A 17,236-nucleotide genomic window follows, 5' to 3' on the forward strand; every position below is an offset into this window, starting at 1 on the left:
CGTGATCAGGAAGCTGGACCCAGAGGAGGGACTGCCAGGTTCAAATCTCACCTCTGTGACTCACTAGCTGTGTCCCCGACAGACATGTCACCAACCAACCCTCTCTACACCTCAATGTCCTCACCTCTAAAAAGTCTGCTTATAATTCTTATGATAATTGTAGGCGATATTGCAGGAAAAACACTTATCATAGTGCCTTGCAATTCCAGGCCTTCATACATACTACCTATTATTATAACAGCTGTTACTACATTAGTATTATATATGTTAATGTTGACGTTTTAAAAAAATCACCATTCAAAAATAAATAGTACATTGTCTTCATCTTGAGTTTAGCTTGTGACTGACTTCTAAAGGTTTATCATTTACTCACAACTAAGTATTTGCCTATAATTGGGAAAAACTGCTATCAGGTAAATGTTAAGATTAAACTTTTCTACATTTGACTGGCAAAAATCAAGTCATTTAAAGCCTTCCCCCTCAATTCTACACCTGAATAAATATATACATGATTTGTTAATGGAAAGCTTAACAGAAAAGTTGAACAAAGATGATCTCATATAGTATTTAAACAAGATAAGCAAAATGAGTAAGATTTCAAAATATATACGTAGGCATGTGTAGGTTCAACTAGACATTTTTGTGGCAAATTACCGTCTGATTAAATAGTTGTTTAATCTAATATCCTACGTTGCCTCACTGCTTGAAAAATGAAATAAGATCAAATGACACCAAAATATACATTTATTTTTCTGTTTCTACTAACCACGCTAACCAAGGCACATGTCAGAGGCATTAAGTGAGCTTTACACCAAGTTATACAAAAATTCACCTCACACATGGGGATCCTGATTTAGTAGGCTGGGGAGGAAGCAAGTAACATCTGTGGTTATTAACCACTGTGCAAGATCTCTCTCTTTTTTTTTCCCCCTTTCAACAGAGTCTTGTTCTGTCACCCAGGCTGGAGTGCAGTGGCTCAATCATGGCTCTGACCTCCCAGGCTTTGATGATCCTCTCACCTCAGCCTCCTGAGTAGCTGGGACTACAGGCATGCACCACAATGCCCAGCTAATTTTTTTGTACTTTGTAGAGATGGGGTTTTACCACGTTGCCCTGGCTTGTCTCAAACTCCTGGGCTCAAGCTATCCACCCGCTTTGGCCTCCCAAAGTGCTGGAATTACAAGTGTGAGCCACCATGTCCAGTCCAAGATCTCTCCTTTGAAAAGAAGTTTTTTGCCTTGAAATTGTTTGCAAAAAGCATTTCTTGATTCTGCAACCCTGCTCCCTAAACAAAACTTGACTGCTTGCAACTCAATAAAGAGAAATGTTGAGTGGCTCCTCAGCCCTTAAAAATCATTAAATAATCCTCTGGTCTTTTAACACTAACAAGAGAGTTAAGGGAAATGGGAAGAGAGGAGGCAGGACTTTCCAGCTGTTCCAGGAAATCACATGACTGCCTTCCCTTTATACTACTGATAAGGCTGCCAACAGAACTCTCAGTGCTGATGGGCGTGCTTTGTGTCTCAGTCTTCATGTGTAACCATTAGTGCCATCAGCCTGCTCATAACCTTCCTAACCTCCTGCCATCCAAGGTCCTTGCTTCTTTCATTCATTCAGTCAATGTTTGCTGAACACATACTGCACCCCAGGGAACAAATGTGAAAATGTCCCTGCCCTCCTGGTACTTGCATTCTAATTTCTAACAAATGGCCTCTTGAAACCGCCAGACTTGTTTAAAGAACTGCTTCCTCAATGTGTTTCTTAAAAATGATGGTATTTTGGGGCAGAAAGCAAATAATTGCAGTTTGAGAAAACAATGTGGTTCAAAGGATTAAAGAAATTAGAGACTATCGAGGGTCTGCACGAGAAAAGATAAGGGAACTTGTGAACCTTTTGCAGTGGAATGAAGCAGTAACAGAATGACTGGCTTGGAAGTTATTTCTGGCAGGGGACATAAACCCAGTCTGGAAATAGGAACAACCTGGCAGAGGATTAGGATTCAGTGGCCAGAAGTAGGACCTGTTCCCAGCAAGAACAGATTTAACAATTCCTACTAGAAATGGGATCAGGAGAGAGGCAAATTCACAACCAGCAGAGGTATCAACATTTTCAAGTAGCCATAACAACTACTTTAATTCTTTGGTAAAAGTTTTTCCAGTCAATAAAAAATTAAGGGGTTAAAAAGAGTGAAACTTAAATAAAGTTAATAACAACCAAGACCCAGAAAGTTTACCCGGCTAGTCAATGAGGAGCCACGGATAAGGCTCCTCACCTTGGTTAGTAAGGTTAACTTACCTTAGTTAATAAGGCTTAGTTAGTAAGGCTACTAACCCCATGCTTTTTCCACTGCATCACGCAGGGAGCTGAGCAGGGTCATCCTTCATCAGCAGTTTCTAAGACACAGGACACTACGGCTGCAGAACACAGCATCGGGGAAGGTCAAACCTGTAACAGCTGAACTCTGATCAACGACAAATGGTTCTCAAATGATCAGAACTGGGTGTCTAGGTGGGGAGTAGTTGCCAAGAAGAGGAGAGAGGTTGTTAAGAATTGCTACATTAGGATAATGGTTATTCATGAAACCAAGAAATAAGTTAACTCATCAGCAACCTTACCTACTTCTGGGGGCAGAACAGCGAGGCAGTTCCCCTGAATGTGGAGCTCTTTAAGCTGGGTAAGCTCTCTGATTTCCTTAGGCAGTGAGATCAGGTCGTTATCCCTATTGTTGAGCTAAACAGAAGAAAACAAGGAGTTGTCAACACATTTTCACATTAAAAGGTGCTCCACAGAAACTCTCATCCTTCTCCATGTCCTCTCTCTTACTAAAGCTCAGTCCTTCCCATTTGTTTACAAGTGCCGGTGGATAATCAAGAAACACTACCAGGAGTAGTGGTTTATTCCTGCAAAACAAACCTTACTCCTGCTCAAATTGACTTGATTCTACCCCTACAAGACTGCAGCAGTGATTTGATTTTCTTAGAATTTAGATAACCTACTATCTGCAACTTTGTGAACTTCCCGATATCTTGCGGCAGGATTTCAAAATCATTATCACTTAGATAGAGTGCACACAGGGTGGCCGCAAATTAAACAGCAATGTATAAACATGTTGTCATGGAACCCAACCATTTGAGGTCTGATCAATACAAGGGAGTCAGCTTTGATTAATAACGCTGGCTTGGTGAAAAGCCTTTGACATACTTAGGGCTCCCAATGATAGCAAGCAGGTCAAACCAAGATTTAATGGCTTATCATGCATCCGATGTGTCCAGGAAAACATCTATATCCAAGAGGACTGATGCAATTAACAATGTGGGCACCAGCATTTTGGGGCGCAGAGTTTTAACACATTTTGAAAGCAGATTGCTATTTTTCTCATAGATTACTTTTGATTCACATTTATTTCTCCATTTGCATCCAACATAAAACAAAGAAAACTACTGTGCCACTTTTATGGATACCTAGGGCAAAAAGGTTCTTTCAAGTGAATACAACTATGTTAAAATAGACCTTTTCCTATGTAAATAGCACGGTGTTAAAAATTAATGAAAGGCTTTCTGGTGATGGAGGCTATAACCATAGCTCATCAGTTCCATAATCTGACTAATTATTACTGCTTGTTTCTACAGCCTTAAGGACAAAAGTAAATGAAGACAAAGGGGTTAAAATAATGGCATGAAGTTAACAGAGTAAATCCTAACTTAAGCAGAATATCACTAGTCAGAAATTTGTTCACAATTATTACACAATGATAATACGATTCCAAACTACTGAAGGCTAGAATTCTAAAGCATCTGTTTATCCTCAACCAAAAAAGCTGAGTATAATTAGGTGTATGTTTTGTTTATCAGTATTTATTTCTTAGAGATAAGAGTCTTGCTCTGTCATCCAGACTGGAGTGCAGTGGGTCACTGCAGCCTCAAATTCCTGGCCTCAAGCCATCTTCCTACCTTGGCCTCCCAATTAGCTAAGATTACAGGCACATGCTACTAATTTAATTTACATGGTTAATTTTTAAATTTTTATTTCTAGAGACAGGGTCTTTCTATGTTGCCTAGGCTGGTCTTACACTCCCAGCCTCAAGTGATCTTTGGAGCTCAGACTCCAGAACTGTACATTAATATAACATCATAAAAGCAGGTGCTCCACCACCCAAGAAAATATTTTACAGTTGGTTTCATGTGCTTGAGAAAGTCATAGAGGGATAATGTACATAAGGTAAAAAGTGAAATTTTAGAGACCAGCTCAGAAAATTCAGATTTTCTGAATGCCATATAAGTTACTAATTGAAGAAATAGAACACTCATTTAAAAGAAGCAAATCTTGTCTGAAATAGTGCATGAGTTCCCAGAAGAAATCATTTTTTTAATTTTCAAAAGCATCTTCAGCAAGAAATTTGTTGGCATACAAAAGAATAAAGTGTGGCCAGTAATTTCTTAATGCCTGTGTACTGGATAAATAGGTCAATAAGAGTACTTTTTAAAAGGCTGAAGATAAGAATCCTGGCTGGAAATTTTAAAAATTCTGTTGGTTATTTATTAATAAATATTTTTATAAATAATTGATTGGGACATCCTGGGCAAATATCACACAAAGAATTCATACCAACATGGGAGGATACCTTTTTTTGGCATGCTATTTAAAAAGAAAGTCAAGTCTCTTAGCTAAATGTGAGGCTTGATCTCATTTCGGTACATAATCTCTCTCAGAATGTTAATATGACACTACTAAGTCCACTTCAGCCCAATGGTGTCACATAATGACATATCAAATGTACATACTGCTGAGCTACAAAGAAATATTCAAAATGAGTCTCTAAAGTAAAAAATATCTCTGTCCAATAATTTCTCTTGGAGTTTATTTAGGTCCTGGCAAATACATTTCACTCTTAGAATGCAAAGTATAGTGTTCAGGAAATTTATAAAACTGAAAGTTTCTTACTCAGGTAGAAGAAGTTTCCAGGAAGGCAATTTTCGTTCAAGTTGTTGTAAGTCAAGTCCAGAACCTCAAGAGCTGGCAGGGAGCTGAAGCCTCGTGGCAGTGTTCAGCCTGTTCATGCTGTTGCAGGGGGACAAAAATCTGTCAGGACACCAAAGACACATTTATACAGATTATCAAGGGCACCTCTGCTTCACAGGCTGAAAGCATAAGAGAGTGCCATGATCCTAGAGTCACTTTATACTTTATTTTTATTTTTATTTTTTTTGAGATAGGGCCTTGCTCTGTTGCCCAGGCTGGAGTGCAGTGGTGAGATCTCCACTCACTGCAACCTCCGCCTCCCCAGTTCAAGCAATTCTCCCACCTCAGCCTCCTGAGTAGCTGGGACTACAGGCGCGTGCCACCAAGCCCAGCTAATTTTTGCATTTTTAGTAGAGAAAGGTTTCACCATGTTGGCCAGGATGGTCTTGATCTCTTGACCTCGTGATCGACCTGCCTTGGCCTCCCAAAGTACTGGGATTAGAGGAGTGAGCCACTGCATCCGGCCAGACAGTATATTTTGCGTGTATTTTATCATAATTTAAACATTTTTTAAATCATACAATTGACCCTTGAGCAGCATGGGTTTGAACTGAGTGGGTCCAATGACACATGGATATTTTTCTTCTGCCTCTGCTACTCCTGAGACAGCAAGATCAATCCTCCTCTTCCTTTTCAGCCCACTCAGCATGAAGAAGAGGATGAAGACCTTTAAGATGATCCACTTCCACTTAAAGAACAGTAAATGCACTTTGTTTTCCTTATGACTTTCCTAATAACATTTTCTTTTCTCTAGCTTACTTTATTGTAAGAATGCAGAATAGAAGCGGCCGGGCGTGGTGGCTCACACATGTAATCCCAGCACTTTGGGAGGCCAAGGTGGATGGATCCTGAGGTCAGGAGATCGAGACCATCCTGGCTAACACAGTGAAACCCCGTCTCTACTAAAAATACAAAAAATTAGCCGGGTGTGGTGGCGGGTGCCTGTAGTCCCAGCTACTCTGGAGGCTGAGGCAGGAGAATGGCGTGAACCCAGGAGGTGGAGCTTGCAGTGAGCCGAGATCGCACCACTGCAGTCCAGCCTCGGCGACGGAGCGAGACTGCCTCAAAAAAAAAAAAAAAAAAAGAAATGCAGAATAGAATAATAGAATACGTATAACACACAAAATATGTGTTAATCGACATTTATGTTTTGGTAAGGCTTCCGGTCAACTGTAGGTTATTAGTAATTAAGTTTATTCAGGGTCAAAAGTTATGTGTGGATTTTTGACTACATGGGGGTTCAGCGTGTTGCTTCCTCAAGCCATGTGTTGCTCAAGGGTCAATTGTGTGTGGGGGGGTGTGGGGGTGTGTGTGGGTGTGTGTAGTGTGTGTGGGTGTATGTAGTGTTGTGTGTAGTGTTATGTGTGTATGTACGGGGGTGTTACGTGTGGTGTGTGGGAGCTGTGCTATGTGTGTGGTGTGTGGAGGGGATGTGGTGTGTGTGTGGTGTGTGTGGGTGGGTGTGGGGTGTGTGTGTGTTGTGGTGTGTGTGTGTGGTGTGGTGTGTGTGTGGAGGGTGTGGTGGTGTGTGTGGTATGTGTGTGGTGTGTGTGTGGAGGGTGTGGTGGTATGTGTGGTATGTGTGTGGTGTGTGTGTGGGGGGTAAGGATGTGGTATGGTGTGGTATGTGTATGGGGTGTGTGTAGGGGTGTAGTGGTATGTGTGTTTATGCAGTATGTGTGTGTGGTGTGTGTGAGGGTGCGTGTGTGTGTTTGTGTCTGCATGTTTCCAGTGAAGTCTAAGGAAATTTTTTTCTTTTTTTAAATCATACTTTAAGTCCTAGGGTACATGTGCACAACATGCAGGTTTGTTACATAGGTATACATGTGCCATGTTGGTTTGCTGCACCCATCAACTCATCATTTACATTAGATATTTCTCCTAATGCTATCCCTCCCCCAGCCCTCCACCCCCCGACAGGCCCCAGTGTGTGATGTTAAGGGATTTTTTTCTACACTATCTTTTATCCTTTTCTTTAAGCCCCTTATTTTTCTCAATGCAGTTCCCTTTGAGCATACTTAAAAGCCAATTAAAAAAAAACTTTAATAAAAGTTGACAGATATTGAAAGGTGGAAGGGACTGTGACAATAAAAATCATTCCAGTCATCAATGCTTCTCATAACAGATCAAGCTCAGTCCAGTCCTACCAAGCGGGCCTCACCAGAAACAGCAGACAGCAGAGCGGGAAACCAAAATGGAAATGTGGGTTCCCCATCTCAGGCAGAAAACGTCCCAGACAGACTACACCCAACAAAACTACCTTCACGACTATCTACTGCCATGACAGCAACAATGAACATTCTCCATGAAGTCACAATTTGTGAAGCACATTATGGCAAGTACTTCGCTTGTTCACTAAAACTACCTTGTAATACAGGCAAGATGGAGCTTGTAATTAATGCCATCTTGAGATGAAAAAACAGCCTAAGAGAGAGTAAGGAGCAAAGACTTCAGAAGTGGGTGACGTGTGTCTGGAAGCACCCTGTACCTCATGGAGGCCAAAGCCACTCCAGACCCGTGGGCTCCTATGCAAGGATTCTGAGAAGAAGTGCAAGTCAGAGACAGAAAGGAAGGTAGAGAAGCATACTCTAGGTGCTTCTGTCTTTAAACACTGCTTTAAGTTATCCGTTTTTGAAAACTGCTGATTCCTTAACATTTTTCTCTGCAAATAAAGAAATACACTTTTGCAATATTAGGTACAGGAAATCCACAGTTAAACAGGCTTAGAGGGAAGAGGTATCTCACTTGAGAGAGAGCTCCCATTCAATCTCCAGCCCACAGGAAGCCTGGAGCCCCTCCACCTCTTGGTGGCAAGAATCTACTTAACCGAAGGTTCCTTTTTCCTTTGAGTGACAAAACAATACCTACAACGTGTAAGGAACACAGCAGAGTCCCATGTGCAGCTGACAGCAGTATGTAACAGTAGTAGGCACACCACCCTGGGAGGCAGAAAGGAAGCCCTTAAACAAATGCTGAAACTTCAGAAGAACTGCTAGCAACAGTCCCAGCTACAAACGGGGCAAGGAACTGCAGAGACTTCTGGCCACCTCTTCAGAGCCCAGACCATGTGCATGGTGACCTGTTGGCATCTTTCTGCAGAGTGAAGGCTGGAACATGCTGGCTGTCCCCCTTCCCCCCAGAAGGTGCTAACATCCATCTCCATCCATCCATATTTCCACGTGTAGGAATTCCATGTTCAGGGCCCCACTCTGACACTGCTAGCAATCAAGGTTTCCATGAGAGGTTACAGGGGGAGTAGGAACAGAATGGAGCTTTAAGGTAGGAGACAGCTAGGTGAGGAGTCTGGCTCCAGCACTTGCTAACTGTGTGACCTTGACCAAGTTACTCAGCTTCTCTGAGACCGAATTTCCTCAAGTATAAAATAAGGCTGATAACATCTTCAGGGCAGGATCACTGGGAGGATGAGAGAGAAAATATGTGAAGCACCCAACACCCGATCCATGGTTCACATGTGGCTTCTCAGGAAAGGAGAGCCGTTGCTAGAATTATTTTTCAAAAGATTTGAGAGAAAATTTTGAATCAGCCCTAAGTGAGCAAGCTCACCTCATGACAAGCCACTTCGGATGGTCTGAATATCAAGTGTGGTTTTACTATTTGTGCCACGGTTGCTTAATCTCAGGTGACTTCAGGTGTTGAAACATAAAGCTTTGTAGGGCTCAGCTATGCCAATTGGTATCAATTCTTTGTTTGCATGGGAAGATTTTTCAAATGTGTGTTGGAAGTGGGCAAATGTCTGCATATGATGGAGAAATTTATAAAACCAGGGTGTCTAAGGCTATTCAGCATCTGTTTTCCTTTTCTTCTAAAGCCCCAGAAAGGTCTGTACAGGCTCCTTTTCAGAGCAGTTTCTTCTCTGCAGGTTGTCTTGAGCACCTCCAGCTTCAATAAAACCTTCTTGGCTAAAGGCACTAATTTTTCTCAACTCCACAGTGACCTACTCACAGTTATCAAAAATAAATATTAAAAAAATCTAGGCTGAGCCCGGTGGCTCACGTCTGTAATTCCAGCACTTTGGGAGGCCAGCATAGGCAGATTGCTTGAGCTCAGGAGCTCGAGACCAGCCTGGGCAACATGGCAAAACCCCGTCTCTACAAAAAAGACTACAAAAATTAGCCAGGTGTGGTGGCACCTACCTGTGGTCCTAGCTACTCAGGAGGCTGAGGTGGGAGGATCACTTGAGCCCAGGAAGCATAGGTAGCAGTGAGCGGAGATCACGCCACTGCACTCCAGCCTGGGAGACAGAGCGAGACCCTGTCTCAATAAATAAATAAATAAATAAATAAATAAATAATCCAAATCCATAAGTACCCCACACGGTACTTAATAAAAACGTCTATGTGTTCATGAGACAAGCTCTAGCAACAAACGAGGTCAAACGTTATTTCTGAATAGTTGGGCACAGTGGTCCTGCTGTGAAGTTATCCTAGAAATAGGATAATGGGAACATGTGTGGTTTCACATTTTTTGGAAAATAACTCTAGGAAATAAACTGCATTTAAGGAATTAAGAACAGAAATAAACTTTCTTTTATTTATTCAGGTGGCCTAAAATTATCTCATGTCTTACAACCAACAGAATAAACCGCAAATACTATATAAAACTTTGAAAGCAAATTCTTATTGAGGGTGCCTTTTGGATCACGCATGCAAGTGGCTTCCCTGCTCCGTTTTGTGATCTCCTGTGTGTATGCTTTCTTTCACCCTGGCTCCTTAGAATAAGGAGTCCTCGCTATAACTTGCCTTACTGTGTGAACATAATTCTTTATGCCATTTGAGGACAGAGGCATCCTTTAGTGAAACCCATCTTAGCTCCTTTCCCTAAGAACTGGGAGGTTTTCTTCAAACTTTGACAACTCCATCCATGCAGCTACGTAATTAAATACAAAAAGCTTTACACAATCAATAAAGCAACGACAGCCAAAAGTGCAAACAACTCCAAAGAGAACAAGAAGGCAACTAAGATGCATTCATTGAAAAAGAAAAGTTTAGGGCTGGGCACAGTGGCTCATGCCTGTAATCCCAGCACTTTGGGAGGCCAAGGTGAGCGGATCACCTGAGATCAGGATTTCGAGACCAGCCTGACCAACATGATAAAATGGCATCTCTACTAAAAATACAAAAGTAGCTGGGTGTGGTGGTGCGTGCCTGTAATCCCAGCTACTCGGGAGGCTGAGGCAGGAGAATCACTTGAACCCAGGAGGTAGAGGTTGCAGTGAGCTGAGATCGTACCATTGCACTGGAGCCTGGGCAAGAAGAGCAAAACTCTGTCCCAAAATTAAAAAAAAAAAAAAAACACACACACAACAAAACAAAACAAAAAAAATGGAAAAGAAAAGGAAAAGTTTGAAAAGTTTACAGCTCTGCCCTATGGTGCCTCAAACCAAACAGAACAAAACCTGAGCATATTATTTTCTTCACAGACCTGTCTCCATCTGTTCTATTTTTCAGTTAACACAGAAACATAGGTATCATTCCACCCCATCAGTTACTGTCTGTCAATGTTACCACCTGTATAGTTTTCATATAAAATCTCTCCCTGCCTCCACTGTCACTGTCCTAGTTCACATGGGACATGAAGCTCATGTTCTTACTGGTCTCCTAACCTCTAGTTTCCCTACCTCCACCCTCTTCTCCACACTGATCTTTTGTAGGAAAATCTGACCATATCTCATATCCACTACTCGGCTATGCAAATTTCTCAATAGTCAGCATGATAAAATTGGAGCTCATTTATTTATTTATGTGTTTATTTTTGAGATGTAGTATCACTCTGTCACATAAGCTGGAGTGCAGTGGTATGATCTCAGCTCACTGAAACCTCTGCCTCCTGGGTTCAAACAGTTCTCCTGCCTCAACCTCCTGGATAGAATAGCTGGGATCATAGGTGCACACCACCACACTTAGTTAATTTTTGTGTTTTTAGTACAGATGAGGTTTCACCATCTTGACGAGGCTGTTCTTGAATTCCTGGCCTCCGCTGACCTGCCAGCCTCAGCCTCCCAAAGCGCTGGGACTACAGGCGTGAGCCACCACGCCCTGGAGGAACTTGTTTATTTAGCACAGAGGCCTTTCATTACCACTTTTGACTCCCTGTCATTATTATAAACATTTATTTGTTTATAGTTGGTTTCCTCAACTGTAATGGAAGCTCCATCAGGGCTGGATGGCCAGTAGCTAGAACCATGCCTGGTATGCGATTGGGAACTTAGTAAATCCTCATTCACTGAACAGCAGATATCCAGGATTCCCTGTCTAGCCTGACCTCTGACCTTACAGCTGCCTGTCTCACACATTATACTGAACAGTGCCAAAAAACCGACAATTCCTAGGCCCCAGGCAGGCAGTGCTGTGAGTGTTAAAATATGTCATTTGTGACTGGGCGTGGTAGCTCACGTCTGTAATCCCAGCACTTTGGGATGTCATGTGGGTGGATCACGAGGTCAAGAGATCGATCGAGACCATCCTCGCCAACATGGTAAAACCCCACCTATACTAAAAATACAAAAATTAGCTGGGCATGGTGGCGTGCGCCTGTAGTCCCAGCTATGTGAGAGGCTGAGGCAGGACAATCGCTTGAACCTGGGAGGCAGAGGTTGCAGCGAGCCAAGATCACATTACTGCACTCCAGCCTGGCGACAAAGCAAGACTCCATCTCATAAAATACATAAGTAAATTTTAAAAAAGGCAAATATCTGACCAGCATCTATTGCCACTCCACATCAATCACTAACTTAACCAAAGCATTTAGTGGCTAAAATTTAATGAATATACGACTTTGCACAGAGACTGGAGCATGAATGGGCAGTTTCATCTAACAGCTGTGCCAATGAAGATGGGATTCTGATTCTGCAGTTCCGATTTGGGTGTATGGACATGTTGGTCTGTTCTCCCATTGCTATAAAGGAATGCCTGAGGCTGGGTAACTTACAAGAAAAGAGGTTTAACTGACTCATGGTTCTACCAGCTGTGTAAGAAGCATGACAGCCGCTGCTTGTGGGGAAGCCTCAGGGAGCTTTTACTCATGGTGGAAGGCAATGCAGGAGCCTGTGTATTACATGGCAGGAGAAGGATAGCACGAGGGGTCTTGCAACAATTCACTCACTATCATAAGGACACTACCAAGAGGGGATGGTGCTAAACCATTCATGAGAGCTCCGCCCCCATGATCTAATCACCTCCCACCAGGCCCCACCTCCAACACTAGGGATTACAATTCCACATGAGATTTGGTGGGGACACAGATCCAAACCCTGTCAATGGAGTCTGATGGAGCCTTTAGACCCATAACCTATGGGGTTCTCTTCCCAGTTTGGCCACTAACCTCAGGGGTGACCAGAACCCAGTCCCTTAGCCCCTTTGAAAAGGCTTGGCTTCTTCTGTATAAAATGAAAGCACTAAAACCTGCCCTCCCTACCTCACAAATGTTGAGAGGATCAAGTGCTGCAAAACAATACATGAAGACAGGTTATCATTATTATTATTTACTGCTACCTAGTTCTGCAACCTCAGTTGAATCAAAACTCCTCTCTTCACCTTTGCATAAAGAAAGACAGAGAATTGTCACCTCTCAACTACAGAGAAGAATTGCAAAAATGAATGAAGCAACATTAGGGAATATATTCTTCCCTCCATGACATGAAGGTGCTTTGTAAATCATTCCTATTTAACACAGAGAGGAAAAAAATCAACCGTATTACAACTTGTCTGCCAGTTCATGCTATGCAAATAAGTCCCTTCTTGGTCAACAGAACTGAGATAAAATTTTACTGGACACAAAATACAGTAAAAATTTAACTTCCTTATTATGCCAACTATTAGCTTCTCAATTAGCTCTCAAATATTCACTAATGTAGGCCACCGAAAGGATACATTAAAACAATAAAACTTTTTTTAAAGCCCAAAACACAAAAAGAAATTAGAAATCCACTTCTGTGCAATGATATAAATGGAATTCCTCCCTGGGCCCTACCCAGCATGCCCCTTCCACTCTCTTCCTCTCCATCCTTTCCCCTCCACTGATACTCACCCAAGGTTCAGGTGTTTGAGTTTTTGAAGGCTGCTGATCTGTGTGGGCAGCTCCTTGATCTGGTTATTTAAAAAGCTGAGCACTTCCAAATTCTTCAGTTCTGCTATGTTTGGTGGTACTGCCATGGAAGCATAAATGCTGAGTGTGAATCTGGGAATGGAACTCCTAGCAAAGGATGGCAGCAGCACATTTTGTTTTTCTTCAAAGCAAAGAAAGACATAACTCCAAAAGGACCATTGAATTCACCTATCAGTCTTACTTATTTTTTACAGGTTTTTCATAAGCAGTCGCTCACTTCTGAGTGGCCGCTGAAATGCTTCTTCGTATATCATTAGCTAAGTGCTTGGCATAGTTTGTTTCAGATGGACAATGAAGAGGGAAACAGAGCAAAAATGCACAAAAGAGAATTTGTGTACCATAGCAGCCTATAAAATTGAATATTATGAAGCATCCATACTTATAGTTGTCATATAGGATCTTTTAAGTGCAATTGTTTTTTTTCTTTTGGTTTTCTTGCATTGCCACCAGAAGAAAGACAGCAACCTCCAAATCCCTTCCTGGGTGATGTACATTGAAGCTGTTTAAATAACCCAGTATCTGAAGAGCTGTCCTCTTAACATTGCATTGTATTAGCTCAATTTTAAATAATGAAATATTCGACCTCCCTAGTTTCTGATTTTGGCCTCTGGAGTAATGTATCTTGATCAACACCACACACACATATAGACACACACACATACATACACATACACACACACAAAGATTATATCAGATTAGCAACAGATCGATATGCTGTTATTATACAGAAATAAAAAAGTCAACTCAGTAGCATGCTATGAATACTAGTATGCAGATCAAAGGTGAAAATCAACCACTGGGGACCTGAAAGGTTCCTCCTTCCCTAGTGTGTGTATGTATGTGTGTGTCACACACACACACACACATATATATACTTGAAAACACAAATGTAAAAGCCAAAGACATCTTTATCTCAAAAGCACAAACTATAAATTGGCAGCAGAAGGACTTTCCATAGGCTGTAATTCATCTATCTCATTTGCTATTCAATCATTCTACAAACATTTGTATGGGCGATAAGCTTGGCCATGGTTCATGTAAACTCTGATACCAAGACTATCCAGGTAACTAAAAACATGAACAGGGGCCTGGAGCCCAGCCCGAAAAAGTGTGATATCTCATATCAGTCAGGTTTACTTCCCATCCCATCTGCTTCCTCCAGGGGTGCCCCAGGAAGCTGGAAAACCAACCTGCTTGCCTGCAGTCAGACCAAAGTGCCTGCAGGGCTCATTAACTTCTCTTTGGCTGGAAGCACCTCCACTTTGCTGGACAGGCTGGAGAAACCAGAGTCCATCTGGTTTCTGGACTGACACAGCCCCTTCCTGAGCAACAGCTTTACTCCTAAAAGGACATGTATCTACGACCATTGGTTACATCTGCAACAAGCATGAGCCACCTGGCACTGCAGTTGATGCACATTCACAAAAGCAACAATCAATCAGCTCAAGAACAGGCTTCCCTCAACTGGGCAGCAGCCCGCAAACTATCTCCCCTCCACATGAAGAATCAAAATCAACTACTTAAGTTATAACAATTGCATTTCAATTCTGTTGAATTGAGTAAGGAAGATTCTGTCCCATGATCTAAAATTAATAATTCCACAACCAACAGCTTAAGCATTTTAGGAGTTACACAATAATAATTAGCAGGGTGTGTTCTGGGGCTGGGCTATCTGATGGACAGCCACTAGCTATATGCAGCTATTTGAATTTAAACCCAGATTAATTAAAATTAAATAAAATGATGAATGCTATTGTTTGGTCACAGCAGCCACATTTCAAGAGCTCAACAGCCACATGTGGGGTATAGTGGTTCCACTACTGCATGGCAGGGATACCGACCATTTCCATCACCACAGAACGTTCTATTAGACAGCCCTGCTCTACGGCAGTGGGTCTCAAACCACAGAGACATCAGAATCACCAGAGGGCTTGCTAAAACACAGATGGAGGGATATCCCTGAGTTTCTGATTTAGTAAGTTTGGGGTAAAGCCTGAGAATCTGAATTTCCAGCAACTTCTCAGGGGATGCTGATGTTGCTGCTTTGGGAACCATATTTTGGTTCAGAAAACTTAATTCATTGGCAGCATCAGGATTATCAATCCAACACATATGTCCCTTACCCTATGCAATAATGCGATGAGTATAATAATCAATCTTATCCAAATGAAGATGCCTATTGAGCCGGGGTATTGACAAAAATGAAACACATGATACTCTAGATAGCTAACATGTTCAATGTGGGTGCCACAAGCAAACCCTTTCCAGTCAACTTCTGCTTCCCCACACAGGATTTTATGCTAATATCAGTATTGCTTAAGATGGACAACTCCAGATTTCATGCCTGTGCTGTGGATGGAAAGCACCATGTGTTCAGAGCAGCTTCTGGCTTCCTGGCAGCCGGGGGTGTGCGTTAGCATGGTGCAGGGTCTAGTGCTGCCCTTCTGGAGCTGAAGAGAACCCGGTTGTCGCTGGTAACCATATGACTCTAAAGACCAAAGTGTGACCCGCTGACCCTCCCATGGGCTGCACCCAAGCAGAGCTCCCGTCCTTATGTTTTTGTGTGGTGCCTGCTGCTCCCAGAGTCGGTCACTCCTTAGAGCTTTGTGTCTTTGCCTCAAGGGCCACAAGATGCTTTTGCTCAAAAAGCACCCCAATCAGCTGCACCCAAGCCAGTCTGTCTGTGCCATCACTACCACCCAGCATCCTGCCATTAGGGCTCAGTGTTTTGAAGCCGAGCGGTATAGCAGGTGACATTTCTTTGCATGACCACCCTTGGTCATTATGAATTTGCCACTGAGTGACTTAATCCAGTGTGCTAGGGAATTCAAGTCTTTTCTCCTCTGAAAAGCACTTTATATGCAAAAAAAAAAAAGAAAAAAAAAAGTCATTTGTAGTTATAGTGATTAATTACCTTTGTTTTTTGGCCAAAAACACAAGGTGGATAATGAACTTATTACATATTACCATAAGAGTTTGAAGTTCAAAAGTATACTAATGATAACTGGCTTCACAGATTTTATGGGATTTCACCCAAAGCAGCTATTAAAGGAGTGAATTACAGTAGTTCTAGGTTATTTAAACATAAAGTTTATGAAACAGTGAAATTCTCATTTAGAAGGTTCTACATGTTCCTCAAGGTAAACATAAAATATCAAAATATCTAAGCATCTACCCCAAAAAGGCCAACAAATATTAGCTTTATAAATAACACAGTTCTCCAAATATTATTAGCTTTATAAATAACAAAGGTAATGCTACTTTCAGTTAATAAACAACAAGTATTTACTGAGAACCTGTGGCCCGAAAGCACATGCTCACTCTATCCTAGTATGAGCTGCCTCAGGATTCTATAGCCTAAGTCACTTTAGTAAACAAAAAAAACCCTGGCTTAACTCACTGCAACACAATGGTCCTACTCTTTCAGCAGCAATGTGAAAAATCAATTACATGAAAATTAGAGGAAAAAGTATAAGCAAGTAATAAGGTAGATTTTAGAGTATAAAGCCAAACATGCAAAAATGTATGTTCCTGAGCTATAAAAGGTGTGTATGCATAACCAAACAAATCTCCTAAAAAACTGACAAGCATAGATTTCTTCTCCTCCGAGGATATAAAAATTAATTTCTGAATCTTGTGTTAACTTCCAAAGCATCTTCAGGAGGACATATGAACTCTGAATTCTTGCAGGGATACCGCTTCTAAATTGACTCCAGTTCTGATGCGCTACCCCTCCAGCAAAGTCATACATGAAAAAAGAGCTTTAACTGGGGAGCTGGGAGGGAGAAGCAGCACCGAGAGGAAAGGAAATGGCATTCAATGGGATTCAGTGGCCTGGGGAGGAAGTGACACCCAGTGAAGGGCAAGAAAAGGAAGGGTAGGAAAAATGCCCAGGAAATTCCAAAACACTGGGAAGACAGAGAAAGAGAATATGAAAAAAAACTTCAACCCATCAATGGAGACAAACAAGCTCAGTGTTATAAAAGGAGTGATCTAGGCTCTTTTATGTGAGTACATGTCTTTATTATGTATAATATATATGAATGTATATCTACATGTAAGCCTCGATTATTAGTATTACGAGGTAGACAGT

The 17,236-nt window shown here is 41.8% G+C and overlaps 1 pseudogene; it reads right to left on the minus strand.

Annotated features, from left to right (window-relative positions):
- Nucleotides 1-2,373: 2,373 nt before the first annotated feature.
- The window catches only part of LOC104664333, a 161,183-nt pseudogene continuing 146,320 nt past the window's right edge, over nt 2,374-17,236 (minus strand).

Source organism: Rhinopithecus roxellana, chromosome 11 (assembly GCF_007565055.1).
Source record: "Rhinopithecus roxellana isolate Shanxi Qingling chromosome 11, ASM756505v1, whole genome shotgun sequence".
NCBI lineage: Eukaryota > Metazoa > Chordata > Mammalia > Primates > Cercopithecidae > Rhinopithecus > Rhinopithecus roxellana.